The sequence below is a fragment of the Heptranchias perlo genome, chromosome 18 (assembly GCF_035084215.1).
Source record: "Heptranchias perlo isolate sHepPer1 chromosome 18, sHepPer1.hap1, whole genome shotgun sequence".
Lineage (NCBI taxonomy): Eukaryota > Metazoa > Chordata > Chondrichthyes > Hexanchiformes > Hexanchidae > Heptranchias > Heptranchias perlo.
In genome coordinates, this window is record NC_090342.1 from 41,093,758 (window position 1) to 41,110,845 (window position 17,088).

Here is a 17,088-nt window from a genome sequence, read left to right on the forward strand (position 1 = left end):
ACCCCACTAACTCTGCCTAAAACAAAATGGCTGGGTTATTAAAATATAGAGGTCTGCTTTCTTACATATTTCAATTTAGGCTCAAGTCACATGAAGGAATTGATCCCTGACTCCATGAACGGTTGCTGATACTGACCAGGATCATATGTTCATATGCTGTTCAATGGAAAGTAAAATCGAATGGGGTGTAAAACAGGCGGCCAATCCAATCCCATCGGTTTCCCGCTGCGTGGGTTAGGTTAACATTACCCCTACCTGCAGAGACGTACAAGGCGACCATTACTTACTGCAGCATCATGACCCCATCAACATTAACAGTGCCTTTTCCCTTTCCATCAGAAGTAGTTACAGTCCCTTTGAAGGTTTTGCTGTTTTACTGATTCTTCATGCATTAGCTCTTTGCAGATACTTACGTGGAGCGAGTGTGATTTGTGACGAGTGAGTCAATCCTCATTACGCAGGAGACTGTACCATCCTTACATGATACTATTTTTAACTAGCTCATCACATTGAGTGGTAGGAAACGATGGATACTTGCCACATAGCTTTTGGTATGTGTAAAGCAGTTACATTCCCCCTCCGAATGAGGTCATTAAACTTCTTTTGGCATTGCTCCCTTGTCCGCGGCACAGTGCTTAGCCACCAATTGCCATGTCACAACCCTTCTTCAATGGTGGGGAAATAGGACATCCGCCCTTTGCTCTAGCTCCTGCAGCAGCTGCCTAACAACCTTTTTATCAAAGCAAGAGGCCCAGCAGCTACAAAATACTGTTTCTTTGTACTGCCACTTTAAGAATTACCTTCTGGTAAAAATAACTTTTTAGAAGCGTTCCAGGATACTTGTCTGCAAGTTGTAGGCTTCCATACTGTCACCCAGGCTCAGGCTTCTCTGTTCCCTCCGCAGGCTCTTCCACAAACCCAAATGCACCAGCCCCTTTAAGCAGCCACATGCTGAGGTCTGAACAATGCTTCAGTTTCCTGTACTTTCTTGACTTCACCCAATTGGAAGCCTTAGCATGCACCCACGTAACCTTCACGACATGCAAATTAGCCGCGAGAAGTAATCGGGGCACGGAGGGGTGACATTAGGGCAGTGTTATTGCAAACATAGCACTCAGCCTTATAATCTTTATTGACTATTTTGTGGTCAGTATTCATCTGAAATTTCCCCCTTTGTCCCTGCTGAACAAATATGCCTTCCCCCAATGTCGTTCCTTCTCTCTGGATGCTCATTGTGTTGAAATCAAGAATCTTGACGCCATCTTGTTCTCTAACTCATCATTTCCCAGAACAGAAAACTGTGGAACTATTTACTTCCTCAATCTTCCATTCCCTCACCAATATGCCAGCTTTTAAAACCCAAGCCTGTTATCACCTAACCACTACTGCTTGATATATATAGTCTTCTGGGAAAGTAGGGAATCAAAATCAGTAACAATGAGAGTTATATAAGGGATAAGCACAAACAGATCTTTGTATTAATCTGCAGGTAGCAGAGGAAGGAGATGAATATCTATGAATAAGGTAATGAAGGTTAAGAAACTGGTTAGGAGAGCTAAATTAGAAAATGAGATAGTAGGGACCATAAAATGCAATACAAAAAACTTTTTAAAATATATAATCGTACCAAGCAGATGAGTACTGACCACAACATAATATTGGGAAGGGAGCCCTTAATTTCCCCTGACAAAAGAAGTAATTTGGGATATCTACCAAACCTTGATCACTTGATATCGTGCAACCCTTGGGAGCCTTCAGTGGTTTCCCAAACCTTCTGTTCTCTCTTGATGAGATTGGGGAGGTGTATAAGCAGGGGGAATACAAACTAAATGGTATTAGTCTACAGTACACAATACAGGCTAGGGATCTGTGGTACTGATGAACAAATAGCTGAGAGCATCAACTTCCTAAGGTTTGTAGAAAGAAGAAATAGAGCATGGGTCCCAGGAAGTGGTAATGAGTTTGTACAGAGCATTGATTTACCCACAGCTGGAGGATTGCATAAATCTCCTCGTCACTGTACTATGGTGAGAACTTCTTGGCTTGGGGAGAGCACAGCGAAGGGCAACCAACTTGATATCTGGGATGAGGCATAAACAGTACTGGGATCGTAGGGGAGGTGAGCGGTCAGAGGTTGTTGCGGAGATAAGCAATCAGAGATCGTCAGGGAGGCAAGCAGTCGGCGATCGGGGTGGGGGGGGGTCTTGGACATTGGGGGGGGGCCTCGGACATCGGGGGGGTTCTTGAACATCGGGAGTGGGGTTCTCAGACATCGGAGGGTCTCGGACATCGAGAGGGGTTCTCATACATCGGTGGGGGGGAGGGATCTCGGACGATCGTGGGGGTCCAATCACACCAAGTAAACTTGTAAACTCTCCTGGCTGGCCTCCCTCCATAAACTTGAGCTCATCCAAAACTCTGTTGCCCATATCCTAACTCGCACCAAGTCCCTTTAACCATCACCCCTATGCTCGCTGACCTACATTGGCCTCCAGTCCGGAAATGCCTCGATTTTAAAATTCTCAGCCTTGTTTTCGAGTCCCTCCATCCCCTCACCCCTCCCTATCTCTGTAACCTCCTCCAGCCCTACAACCCTCCAAGATCTCTGCGCTCCTCCAATTCTTCCCTCTTGCGTATCCCCGATTTTAACCGCTCCACCGTTGACGGCCATGCCTTCAGCTGCCTTGGCCCTAAGCTCTGGAATTCTCTCCCTAAACCTCTCTGCCTCTCTAACTCTCTCTCCTCCTTTAAGACGATCCTTAAAACCTACCTCTTTCACCAAGCTTTTGGTCACCTGTCCTAATATCTCCTTATGTGTCTCGGTACAAATTTTATTTGATAATTGCTCCTATGAAGCGCCTTGAGACGTTTCACTACGCTAATGGATGCAAGTTGTTGTTGTTGTTGTTGTTGTTGTTGTTGGGCCTGGAGGAAACACTCCTGATCCTCCTGGCCGACAAGCAATGCAATAAAGGTACTTACCTCGTGATCCGGCCCTTCTCGCCTCCTTTTCACTGGCGAGATTCACGAGCCCCAGGTAACCAGTGCTAAAGGCGTTAAATTTAAATTCAATTTAAAAAGAACAAATTAACATTTCACAAGTATGTTAATTGATGCTATAAATACCCACCTTCATTAAACCCAGAAGTGGGTGTGTTGGAGCCGGGTTGCGGTTGTGCTCGAAAAATCAATTATTTTAACTACCTACCTGCCCCCAACCCACCTGTTCTTGGGGTTAAAACTCCCCCCATTGTGTCAGTGAATTTAAGAGGTTGCTAGCCAGATATTTGTCAAAGGAAGCAACTGAGTAAAATAAAAGATAGGGCGGTTTATTTATAATCTTCTATTTTTTAAAATCTCTGTGATGTCCTCCTGCACTCTGGACCTTAACGCTTCATCTAGGTTTCAAAATAAACAAACCAAAGCTATTACCAACATCATACTGTTTCCCTGGGTGCCCAGTGAGCCAACACTGCCCCATTCCATTAGTCCATGTCACCAAGTTAGAAGCACGCTTTCTGCCAAGATTTCTGTGGCAACAACCAAATGTAGCACAGCTAATGATTATTGCCATGGAAACATTTGATTAGAGCACATTTGATGTGTGCTAAATAAACAAGAACAAAGGAGGTTATTGAAATGAGTGCTCGATTGCATGCATTATGATGCAAAGGCCCTTTGTGTGATCCGACATTTATTCAGCAACAGTCCGTCCAGAAGATTTGATGTGCAGAGTTAGACTAGACAGTGTGTAGCAATCTGTTGTATGAAAAGTAGCAGAAATGGTGCCATGGGGAAAAAAAATTCTCATTTTGTATTACTTCTTATATATCAGAAACTCGCAGCCCATTCTCCAAAGCGCAGGCCTCTTCCCCAAGTTAAAAGCGACATTTAAGGAGTTCGGAAGTTTCCCTTCTATTGAAGGAATCGAACAGATATGCTGTTTCTAAGCGAAAGCCACTGGTTGCAAGTCATTGCACAGACACTTGCGTCAATTTGTTCCACCCAGGAGATCGTCTTGGAGTGTCTCAGTGTATTGATATAAAAGATGGATTCGCATCTGCTGTTTGTTATATTGTTAATCCTAGTTGATGAGTGAGCTCCTGACATGCACACATCGTAACAACAGAGCATTTTTAGCTTGTTAGTACCTTGAAAGGTACATCTTATTGTGAGGAGAGGCTAAAGTACATTTGCTTTCTTCAGTAACAGGTAGGCAGCTGTCTTCATGAATCAAAGTATTGGAAATTACATCAATTTATAGACACACCATGCACAGAGGGTTACTAGATAGATGTAATGAACCTGTTGTAACTGCAATAAATGAAACATTTCCCATTCCATCACATCACGAATAGCACGAGGATGAAAGTGTATTACAAGGCTATATTGCTTGACAAAAAAAAAATTGGATGGCCACAGGATCCTTTTTTCAGGGCTAAAATATAAAACAAAAATAGTTCTCAATCTTGGTCAGGTCACTGAAGTAAGGTGCTGAGCAGAATCCAGATATTCCTCTACAATGGGGGAGAGAGAAGTGACAGGTAAGTCACCCTCCACCACACGTCCCACCTCCCACCCCACCCAGTCAAGGCACTTCCACAATCTCCAACGTGCTACGTAGAGAGCAGCACTGTAGGTCACCAGCCTGCATAGTTCCTGTGGAATGGTTGCTGGTACTAGCAGAACCTAAACAGAGGCAGACGAGACATTAACAGAGGAGTCAATAAATAGAGTACAAACGTATCCAAAAGGTCAATGGCAGGTAGACCCAACCAAATGCCATACAGTGACAAATTCACCAGTGTGTTATTTACCACTGGATAAACATTATACCCAACATTTTCCCTGGTATGAACATCAAACAGAAATAAGTACAAATAATACCCAGGAGTTTCTAATAGGTAAATCTATTGATGTGATTAGGACAATTCAGAATATGGTGAAGTCACATTATCACAGAAATGTGATGTCTTTCCAAAGTAACAAACAAAAATCAATGTTTAGTAGTAGTAGTAATAATAGTAGTAGTAATGTTAGCTAGTTCAGGGCTATTTTAATTGGTTAAATTAGTCACCATGGTTGCTAGGAGAATGTTTATTGCACAGTGCACAATTGTTTGCAACAGCTGTGGGAACAAAGCGAGCATGTTTTGTTAAACCCATAAATTGAGGGAAATAGTTCTGTAAAGATTGTATCTTATAACCTAAACAATATAAAGAAAATTGTAAACAATTTTACAACACCAAGTTATAGTCCAGCAATTTTATTTTAAATTCACAAGCTTTCGGAGACTTCCTCCTTCCAATAACCACTTTGCACATCAAATTTAATGAAACACAATGGAAGAATGGAGAATCACCTTACTGACGCCACACAGCAGATTGAACAGCTAGGTAATCGCTTTATAAAGCAGTCAGGTGCTTAAGTGCTGTTAATTAGAAGTGGAAATGAATTATGACTATGCGTTCATCACTTTTTAATAAATTATCTCCTCTGCTTACAGTCAAATGAGTTAGAAAATAAGCACATAAAATGCTAGGGATGAGGAAAAGCTAGTCAGCCCATGTAAACTCATCATCCTAGTAAATTAATGTTGCGATCATGGCTATTGCAATTTTTGTTCCGCACCAGATATTTCTCTCATGTTCAGTGCACACTCCTGTAAATGTGCCCTCAGCTCCCTACAAATTGAGGTGTAACCTTATACACACAATTTTTTCTTAATGTAGCATTGCCCAGGGTTGAAAAGAACAGAACACCTTTATTCCTGTAGTTTGCTCACTGGAAGTGACTCATGTCCTCTTAGTTTTCAGATAACAAAAGAACAACAGAGAGTAGGAATAAACGGGTCTTTTTCCGGGTGGCAGGCAGTGACTAGTGGGGTACCGCAGGGATCAGTGCTTGGGCCCCAGCTATTCACAATATATATCAATGATTTGGATGAGGGAACTAAATGTAACATTTCCAAGTTTGCAGTCGACACAAAGCTGGGGTGGAATGTGAGCTGTGAGGAGGATGCAAAGAGGCTCCAATGTGATTTAGACAAGTTGGGTGAGTGGGCAGAACATGGCAGATGTAGTAAACGTGGATAAATGTGAGTTTACCCACTTTGGTTGTAAAAACAGAAAAGCAGATTATTATCTGAATGGTGATAGATTGGGAGAAGGGGAGGTGCAACAAGTCCTGGGTGTCCTTGTACACCAGTCGCTGAAAGCGAACATTCAGGTGCAGCAAGCAGTTAGGAAGGCGAATGGTATGTTGGCCTTCATTGCAAGAGGATTTGAATAAAGGAGCAGGGATGTCTTACTGCAGTTATACAGGGCCTTGATGAGACCACATCTGGAGTATTGTGTGCAGTTTTGAACTCCTTATCTGAGGAAGGATGTCCTTGCCATGGAGGGAGTGCAATGAAGGTTTACCAGACTGATTCCTGGGATGGCAGGACTGACGTATGAGGAGAGATTGGGTCGACTAGGCCTATATTCACTAGTGTTTAGAAGAATGAGAGGTGATCTCATCAAAATATATAAAATTCAACAGGACTAGACAGACTAGATGCAGGGAGGATGTTCCCGATGGCTGGGGAGTCCAGAACCAGGGGTCACAGTCATAGGATACGGGGTATGCCATTTAGAACCGAGATGAGGAGAAATTTCTTCACTGAGAGGGTGATGAACCTGTGGAATTCTCTACAACAGAAGGCAGTGGAGGCCAAGTCAATAGATGTATTCAAGAAGGTGATAGATATATTTCTTAATGCTAAAGGGATCAAGGGAAAAGGGGAAAAAGCAGGAACAGGGTACTGAGTTAGACGGTCAGCCATGATCATTTTGAATGGCGGAACAGACCCGAAGGGCCAAATGGCCTACTTTTGCTCCTATTTTCTACGTTTCTATGATTCTATGTTTCTATCAGGCTCAGTGACTTAGGCTACATTCTACAAATCAGATTTTTTAAAGTAATAAAGTAATAAATAAATAGTAGCAAAAGATCAATGGCTGAGCCCACTACTTTATAACATTTAATTTACCACCCCTCATTTCATAAAATAATAAAAGACACAGTGCTTCACTATCTCTCCTAATAACAGTGAATGTGGACCAGCACCTGTTCTACAAAGTTTATATGTGAGATTGAACTTCTGACGGAGTCTTTACACGCTCACCTCTACACAGGCTGCAATACAGTAGAGTGCAGAACTGCTCAAAAGGCCCAAAAGTTGCCCTATATATTTCTCTGCTGGGGTTTGGTATGGTCAATCAAAAGAGATTGGTGGTTATGGTAACTACAACAAACCCACTTCCAGTGGTGGGAGGGCAATTAGCGCCGTCTCTTCTCACAACTTTCTTAAACAATTTCCCAAACAACTGACGCGAGTGAGTTCATGAAGGTTACAGATATTATCTGATCAGCCATGCCTATTTTAACACACAGCTATTCAGTGACATTTGTTCGTGCAGTTGGGACAAACCAACTCTTACAGCAGATGACTGAGACATTGGAATCTGACAGACATGGGAATGTAGACTTCTTTTCAAACACAGATAAAACAAGTCAGCAGGAATCAATTTAAAGTGATAATCTCACAAGTCTTAATAATAATTAAAATATACATTATACAGATTCTTATGATATTAAACTGAACATATTCCAATTCATCACAATGGCACCTAATTGTATTTTAAATAACCCCAATGTTTTTGCCTCTAGTACCTTTACTTGGTAGATTAAAAATCTATCGCTCTTTGAGTAAAGAGGTTTCCTGAAATTAATTTTCACTAATTATCATTTATGCCCTCTGGTCCTACTTTCTTGGCATTCTTGGAAGTAATAATCTTTATCTTATTTGTACCATTTAATATTTTATATCCTTCACTACCTTCTCTCTCGACTATGAAGTTTAAGCTTCTCTAATCTTTTCTTATAGCTTATCCCCATTACACTTGAGATCAGCCTTGTTGCTCTTTTCTGTACCCTTTCTAATGCAAGTATATCTTTGTGTGGTGTCATGGCCAAAGCTGAACACAGTGCTCAAAGTGTGGCCACTGTGGTCATAATTGCTGTAAACTTATTTTCTACTGTTCTAACAAAATGTCCTATATCCCAACACTGTTACCTTTTTTAATTGTAAACAATTTTACAACACCAAGTTATAGTCCAGCAATTTTATTTTAAATTCACAAGCTTTCGGAGATTTCCTCCTTCCTCAGGCAAATGTTTCAAGAGCTCCTTGAAGCCTACGCATTTATACATATAGAACAATACATGGTGTTTACAGACTGCCCCTGCAACTGCCCGTTGCCAAGGCAATCACCGTGTTCAGACAGAGAGGTGTCACCTGCAGAACCCCCGAATACACATTCAACAAAAAAACAAACAGGGAAAAAAAACAGAGAAAAAAAACAGAGAGAGGCAGAAACATCCGGAAGGCAGAGAGAGCCAGCAAATGACCCATTATATTAAAAACAGATAACATTTGTTCGCTGGTGGGGTAACGTGTAGCGTGACATGAACCCAAGATCCCGGTCATCCCACGTAATCCCCGCGTGGGAGACTTCTACTGCCTCCCAAAGATACACAAAGCCAACACACCCGGACGTCCCATCGTATCAGGCAACGGAACCCTGTGTGAGAACCTCTCTGGATACATCGAGGGCATCCTGAAACCCATCGTACAGGGAACCCCCAGCTTCTGTCGCGACACTACAGACTTCCTACAAAAACTCAGTACCCACGGACCAGTTGAACCAGGAACACTTCTCACCACGATGGACGTCTCGGCACTATACACCAGTATCCCCCACGATGACGGCATCGCTGCGACAGCATCAATACTCAACACCAACAACAGCCAATCTCCGGAAGCCATCCTACAACTCATTCGCTTCATCCTGGATCACAATGTCTTCACCTTCGATAACCAGTTCTTTACCCAAACACACGGAACAGCCATGGGGACCAAATTCGCACCCCAATACGCCAACATTTTCATGCACAAGTTCGAGCAGGACTTCTTCACTGCACAAGACCTCCAACCAACACTATACACCAGATACATCGACGACATTTTCTTTCTATGGACCCACGGCAAGGAATCACTAAAGAGACTACACGATAACATCAACAAGTTCCATCCCACCATCAAGCTCACCATGGACTACTCCTCAGAATCAGTTTCTTTCTTGGACACACGAATCTCCATCAAAGACGGGCACCTCAGCACCTCACTCTACCGCAAGCCCACGGACAACCTCACGATGCTCCACTTTTCCAGCTTCCACCCTAACCACGTCAAAGAGGCCATCCCCTATGGACAGGCCCTGCGAATACACAGGGTCTGCTCAGACGAGGAGGAACGCGATGGACACCTACAGACGCTGAAAGACGCCCTAGTAAGAACGGGATATGACGCTCAACTCATCGATCGACAGTTCCGACGGGCCACAGCAAAAAATCGCATAGACCTCCTCAGGAGACTAACACGGGACGCAACCAACAGAGTACCCTTTGTCGTCCAGTACTTCCCCGGAGCGGAGAAACTACGCCATGTTCTCCGCAGCCTTCAACATGTCATCAATGAGGACAAACACCTCGCTATGGCCATCCCCACACCTCCACTACTCGCCTTTAAACAGCCACCCAACCTCAAACAGACCATCGTTCGCAGCAAACTACCTAGCTTTCAAGAGAACAGTGTCCACGACGCCACACAACCCTGCCACGGTAACCTCTGCAAGACATGCCAGATCATCGACACAGATACCACCATCACACGAGAGGACACCACCCACCAGGTGCATGGTTCATACTCCTGTGACTCGGCCAACGTTGTCTACCTCATACGTTGCAGGAAAGGATGCCCCAGAGCATGGTACATTGGCGAGACCATGCAGACGCTGCGACAACGGATGAACGGACACCGCGCAACAATCGCCAAACAGGAGGGTTCCCTCCCAGTCGGGGAACACTTCAGCAGTCATGGACATTCATCCACCGACCTTCGGGTAAGCGTACTCCAAGGCGGCCTTCGAGACACACGACAACGCAAAATCGTCGAGCAGAAATTGATAGCCAAGTTCCGCACCCATGAGGACGGCCTCAACCGGGATCTTGGGTTCATGTCACGCTACACGTTACCCCACCAGCGAACAAATGTTATCTGTTTTTAATATAATGGGTCATTTGCTGGCTCTCTCTGCCTTCCGGATGTTTCTGCCTCTCTCTGTTTTTTTTCTCTGTTTTTTTTCCCTGTTTGTTTTTTTGTTGAATGTGTATTCGGAGGTTCTGCAGGTGACACCTCTCTGTCTGAACACGGTGATTGCCTTGGCAACGGGCAGTTGCAGGGGCAGTCTGTAAACACCATGTATTGTTCTATATGTATAAATGCGTAGGCTTCAAGGAGATCTTGAAACATTTGCCTGAGGAAGGAGGAAATCTCCGAAAGCTTGTGAATTTAAAATAAAATTGCTGGACTATAACTTGGTGTTGTAAAATTGTTTACAATTGTCAACCCCAGTCCATCACCGGCATCTCCACACCTTTTTTAATTGCTTTGCTACATTGTCTAAGATCTAAGCATTGAAAGTGGTCTTTCTACTATTATTCCCTGGTTCCCAAGTTTCCCTGAACTATTTCAATTGCATTCATTGTGCGCTGAAACAACAGAAGTAAATCCTTTTGGAAATCTTTTACTGTATCCTCTATCTTCATTGGTTTCCCTGGTATCGTAGCACCAGCTCACGAGGTGTTTCAGATCATTTCTATAGATTAGAAACAATGGGGATCCAAACATCAACTCTTGTGGAGCTCCACTTAACACTTGACCCAAGTCTGACAATAAGGGGCCAATTTTCACTTGGGAAAATCAGCGTTAATGGGGCAGGAAGGACCTAAAAATGGGATTGATAGCCTTATCGCCTGGCTAACCCTGACAGTCGGCCTGCCGCCATTTTGAAAGGGACCTACTGAAACAAGCGGTATGGCTCTTTAAATATACAATTTGGGGTCCTATGACGTATGTAGGACTCTGATTATCTTTTTAGGAGAGAACAGATTGGAGTGTGCACTATCCGCCCTCCAATTAGATCCACAGCTGTTAGATCCAAAGAGGCCCAGCAAAGGTAAGTTTGAAATTTGGACCGTTGCTGCCCCAGGACCTTCCCCTCCCAAAATCACAACCCTCCCCCACCACAATCATGACCCTCCCCCTCCCCCCTCCACAATCAAGATCCACCCCCTCCTCCCTACATAATCACAACCCACCCCCTGCCCCCCACAATCATGACCCACCTTCTCCTCTCCCCACAATCAGGACCCACCCGCAATCACAACCACCCCATCACGCCCACCCCCACCCACAATCACGCCTCCCCATCATGCCCCTCCCCCATCCACAATCAACCTCCCCCCACCCACAATCACGCCTCCCTATCTTGCCCATCCCCATCCACAATCAACCTCCCCCCACCCACAATCATGCCTCCTCATCATGCCCCTCCCCCACCCTCAATCAACCCCCCCTCCCACACACAATCACAACCCCCCCCCTCCAGCTTTTACCATGCTGCCTGCTGGGCTGGCCCATTATTGGCTAGCCTTAATCAGGCAATCTGTATCGAGACCATTGTTTGGCACCCTGCTTCTGTATAAATGAGGCTGAGGCCTCATATTGATGGCTGCCCCTTCGCTGCTGGAATGGATGACCTGAATCGGCCCTTCAATCTCTCATGACCACTTTATGTTTCCTTTTTTTAAATTCATTTTTTTTATCCAGTCCCATGTTTATCCTGGATTCCTGTGGCATTTAGTTTAACTAGAAGTCTTTCATGGGGAACTTTTCCAAAAGCTTCCTAAAATTCTAAATAAATTATATCCACTATCTACTTTATCAATTATATACTCAAAGAAATCAAAGTGGGTTATCAATCAGGATCTTCCCCTTCTAAATCCATGCAGTTTCTTATTAAATTATGGATGTGCAGATGTTCCCCCAGCTTGCCCTTAAAATTGATGCCGGTTCCGAAAATCCTTGGATCAGTGATGTCGACAATTACACCAGGATTGCGCCCACTGGCCCTTCACTGCTGAGCCCAGTGGACTTACAGGAGTAGGAGTAGATTCCCTAATTAACCTGCCATTTATGGGAGCCCACATGCCGCTAGGGGCGCAGCTAAGCACCTATGGGAAATGCAGAAAGTCCAGCAGAGGGCTCTCCTTCCAGGAGGGATGCTGGATCATTCCTCCTTCCCCCGAAACAACTTTATGGTGCACCCAAAGGAACCACATTGAAAAATATTTTTGTTTTAAATTCGCTTCTCTTCAGTGGTCCAGGCCATGTTCCTGGTCTGGACCCCCAGGTGGGGCTCAGTCACGCCCCGCTCACCGAAGTACACCTGTTCTGACTGGGGATTCTACTATCGACCATTCATTGGGTCCCACTGAAGGTCCAGGGTGTGGGTATTCCAACATACAGAGTCCACCCCACCTCATGACAATGCCATGTTTTGGACGTGTGGATGCCAATTTATTTTTCTTAGATTATAAATATTTCTCCTGGTCCTTGCTTTTCCTGATTACCAGACAATTTGAAATTTAATTATATTGTGCCTACTTGATTTACACCAAGAACTGTCCACTTTATCTGTAAATTCAATATAATTTGATTAGCACCAACTGGCCAGTCACTCATGTGCTTCCGTAATTGTCCTTGTGAACCTTCTACCTCTACCAAAGACCAGGAATAAAACTAAAACCAACACAAGCCCATAAGCCAATATTTTTCCAATTTCCAGGTACCATGGCTCAATCTACTTTTGAGCATTTCTAAATACTACTTTCCTATATCATTATTTCTCACAATGACTACCACTCCCAGCTACTCTCCACATTAGCTTATCTAACCTTTTCTCAATAGCTGCATTATTAGCCCATGCTAAACAACAGCAACTGTTAACTTTATCTTTTACAATAATAAGAACTGTACACCAGTTATAATGTACACCAATTCTCCTTCCTCTTCCTGAGCAACACCCTTAGTATTATCCAGTACTTGCAACTTATTAGTCACAATTTCCTGCATTGCTCCACTATTCTTCATAACTTTGTTACAGCCTCCTTACTGTGACCTGATCACTGCGACCTCAATCAACCTTCCCCCAATTATCACTTTCCCAACATGCTCTTTTTGCACCTCTTCTTGCTGTTCCCATCTCAAAGTGTCTTCACTAATGAGTCCAGTACCAGCCATATATCATCAATGAACATTTCATACTCATTAAGTCCTCTGGGCACAACCCAACTCTCCAATTCCCCTACAGATTTTTATTCTCAAAAAATGTTCACAACAGCCCTATTTGAACTCCACAGCTCTGATGACAAATGTATAATATTGCATGTGTCATTTTATAAACCCCTGGACAGCCTCATATCACCTCTTGAGACTACTGATCTCAAGTAGGACTTCAAAGTAGAAGGTGCATTTCTTAACACCTCTAGTATCTTATTGAAACCTCTTTCTTTGTTGACCATGGATTCCAGGATTTATGATGTGGAGATGCCGGTGATGGACTGGGGTTGACAATTGTAAACAATTTTACAACACCAAGTTATAGTCCAGCAATTTTATTTTAAATTCACAAGCTTTCGGAGATTTTCTCCTTCCTCAGGCAAATGTTTCAAGATCTCCTTGAAGCCTACGCATTTATACATATTGAGCGAGTGAGGTGAGCGAGTGTCACTCGCTCACCTGACGAAGGAGAAAGCCTCCGAAAGCTTGTGATTTTCAAATAAAACAGTTGGACTATAACCTGGTGTTGTAAGATTCCTTACATTTGTCAACCCCAGTCCATCACCGGCATTTCCACATCACAGTTAAACCAGTGAGAGAGAATCCATGTATTTCAATTCTTGTTTCTCATTGTTTGCCAGAATTCATAGTGTTAAAGAAGAGACTAGTAGTATGCACACAAGAACTGTTGGTTAACGCTAATGCATTATGCATTGACACTCTACTTTGTCACCTCAGGGATCTGTATTCAACTGCAACCCAAATCCAATCTCTGTTGATTGCGAGAGTCCTAAATGAAATTGGTATTGACTGTCTCAACCTAGTTTTTAGTGGTCATGGATCAAGAAAACTAAGTTGCCTGCATTTAAGCATAAACTGGCAGTAAATTAGTAGTAGTCTCTTAATCAGAAATATATGTCATAACATATTATCTCTGCTCATTTTGGAAAGCAATAGTGGTGAACGTTCCAGTTCAAAATGGACATTTAGTTCACGTTTTGCAGCAGACTGTACCACATAAACCACAACAAATGAGTAATGACAATTGCACTATCGGCTTTCAAAGAAACCAGGAATTGAAATTACAAGCTACACTCATCAAAGGTGTGGATGTGTTTCGTGCTGTTTCATTGCTACAACCTATTATGGTCTTACTGGCAACGCTTATAGCAGGCAAATCACGTTAACACCAACTTCTCTATAAGCAATAAGAACTTTACCATAATGGTGGCTGGTGTAGGAAAAGAAATGTATTACTGTTATAGCATAGGGTGCTGTTCTTCATATTGTTGAGGAAGGGTGGAGGGGATTTACCCTGCATTTAATTTATGTTGAACCAAACCTTGGAATATTTAAAATAATAACAGAAAATGCTGGAAACACTCAGCAGGTGAGACAGCATCTGCAGAGAGAGAAATAGATTTAACGTTTCAGGTCGACCAGAAACCTTAACTCTGTTTCCCTCTTGGAATATTCAACCCTGGCATGGCTACTGAAAGTGGAAAACAAATGGTTTAAATAAATTAAGATAGTATGAGATGTGAACTGACAATTTGCATGTGCTTTGTGTCACAATATTTAAATGCAATCTCTAGTGTATGAAAGGCAAAGAATGAGATTTCATTGTGTTTTTCTCATCAAAAATATTGTCTATCTTGTAATGTCTGTCCTGAATTTCTCCTTCGAAGCAACTATTTTCGAGAGGGATTTTGAGTTGACAGCAGTGTCCTCTCTTCAACAATGTCAGCTGGTTGTGAGCAGTTAAAGGGTCTGAGGATGAGATCCATTGACTCAAAAGCTCAATCAAATCAGTTTCAGCAATTAAAATTATATTCTTATCTTGGCCTCTTTAAACCATGCAAGTATGACGCACAACCCTGTCCCAGAAGGTATTTTAGGTGCAAGACTGATATAATGGGGTCGATTTTAACTCCAGGACAGGAAAATAGTCTAGTGAATGGCCGGCCCATCCAATGGCAGTGGGAAGGCTCAGCCAATTTTAATGGCCAGGTCTCATTAACGTGACCAAGGCCGGTTCACGACCAAAACAACCAAGAAGACCGGGGGAAAGCAGCTGTTAAAATTGAGCAGCAGGATGAACATGCACCAAGGTAGGGAGTCAGGAGGGGTTGGGGAGGGGATGGGAAGCCCAGGACAGAAGAGGCCCAAGGTTACATTGTGGGGCCCGGAGGGGCACTCCTACTTCTCCTGACCCACAAGGAAACTACAAAAAATTTAAAATAATTTACCTTACTGAGCCTTTTCTGGCCCTGGAACCACTTCCTGACCGGTGTGACCTAGCAGCAAACCCACCAGGTCATACCCATGCAGGCCTGGGGTTAAGATTGCATTCGGGCCCCGGTGACATCATCAGACCCTGATCTGAACATTTAAACAAGGGCCCCACCAGCTTCAGGCAGGTGTTCTTGGCACCTGTAATTTAAAATTGTAGATGGAAGGATCGGGGAGGGGGGGTCAGTGATAATCTCCCGCTACATTTTAACTAATCCCTCTGTCCCGTTTCCGGCTGGCAGGGGGAGTTAAAATTCCCCCAATATGTTATGACAGTGACTGATAATAAGCAAGCCATCAGCCACACAGTGAGAGAAAAGAAACTTTTAAAATATTTTCTTCAGGCGTAAAGATGTATCGTACTGTGTGAAGACACAGATGTTTATTTCTGCTGCCTCGGGTTAGTTCTTATACACATTACTTTCTAAATTTATCTGTAAATAACATCCCTTCTCCTTTGCTTCCTCTCCCCAAAAGATATTCAAAAATATCCCTGCGTTTGGTACAGCTAAGAACTCAAAGCCATGGTAATTATTCGGGGCTTTCTGTGCTGTCAGTGGCTGTGGAATAACACGTAGCTTATTAGTGCTGCCGAGTTTGGCTCCTGGCTCAATCTGCTGGAGTGCAACCAGACCACAAACAAGCAGAAGACAGGAAACACACTAGAGTGAGGGCTGCCTTCAGCTGCTTCACCAGCACAGGATAACACGTCTACTCAAAGCAGTTGAGCTTCTTGGATTGAAGCAGAGTTCAAAATGTAAAAGTTTACCATGGATGTTCGGAACCTGACAATGATGTTTACTTGTGGGCCACCTTGGCTTTATTTCCCCAGGGATGTTGTAGCACGCCTCTCGATTCCTGCCATAGGAGACCCCATGGATCGTGGAGGTGAGTAAGTTGGGAATTTTGGTCAGATGCCTGAAGCAATGAATAAAATCTCACACTATTGAAATCGGATAGGTTCATAAGGCTTGAAGACAAATGATCTGGGTGGAAATTAAATCAGGTGTAAAGGTGCCACACCAGGGAGCTCAACATTGCCATTTTTTGTTTTGTAAATGTGAGATTTTAAAAAGAAAATATTCAGGGTGGTTACTTTTCATTAAAAAGGTGAGAGCAAATTGAAGGAAGGCAGCAGTGAATGACAATATGCAGAAAAATGTCAGAAGTACTTCTTAAAAATATGAACCATACATTTATCAGCACAAAGCCTCCTGTCCACCTTCACTGTGAAAACCTTACAGACTTAATATTTCTTGTCATCTTTATTTTAAAAACTTTATAAGTTTACAAACTTTTTTTCCTTATTATATGTCAGAGAATTTCATGATCCAATTGAAGCCCTACATTTGGTCTAAGCCTGTCCAGGGTGGAAGAGATAGTGGAGCCCAGAGCCTGCATGCCACCAATATGAGTATCCATTGAGGTGACCACACCCTTCATGGATGACTGCAGAGTTTAGTCGCCGTCTACCAGAACCTCAAACAAGTTGGTAGTTGGCTGCTCCA

General features: G+C 43.3%; 1 protein-coding gene across 5 annotated transcripts in view; it reads left to right on the top strand.

Moving 5' to 3' along the window:
- The window catches only part of LOC137335005 (protein shisa-like-1), a 145,608-nt gene that overhangs the window by 101,116 nt on the left and 27,404 nt on the right, over window positions 1–17,088 (top strand). For 2 of the 5 annotated variants that reach the window (XM_068000098.1, XM_068000094.1), the window contains exon 1: window positions 16,215–16,468. The exons of the other annotated variants lie outside the window; for them this stretch is intronic. The gene's annotated coding sequence lies outside the window, so the exon portion shown is untranslated. Of the gene's footprint in view, window positions 1–16,214; window positions 16,469–17,088 lie in introns of those variants that run through there. 5 annotated transcript variants of the gene reach the window in all.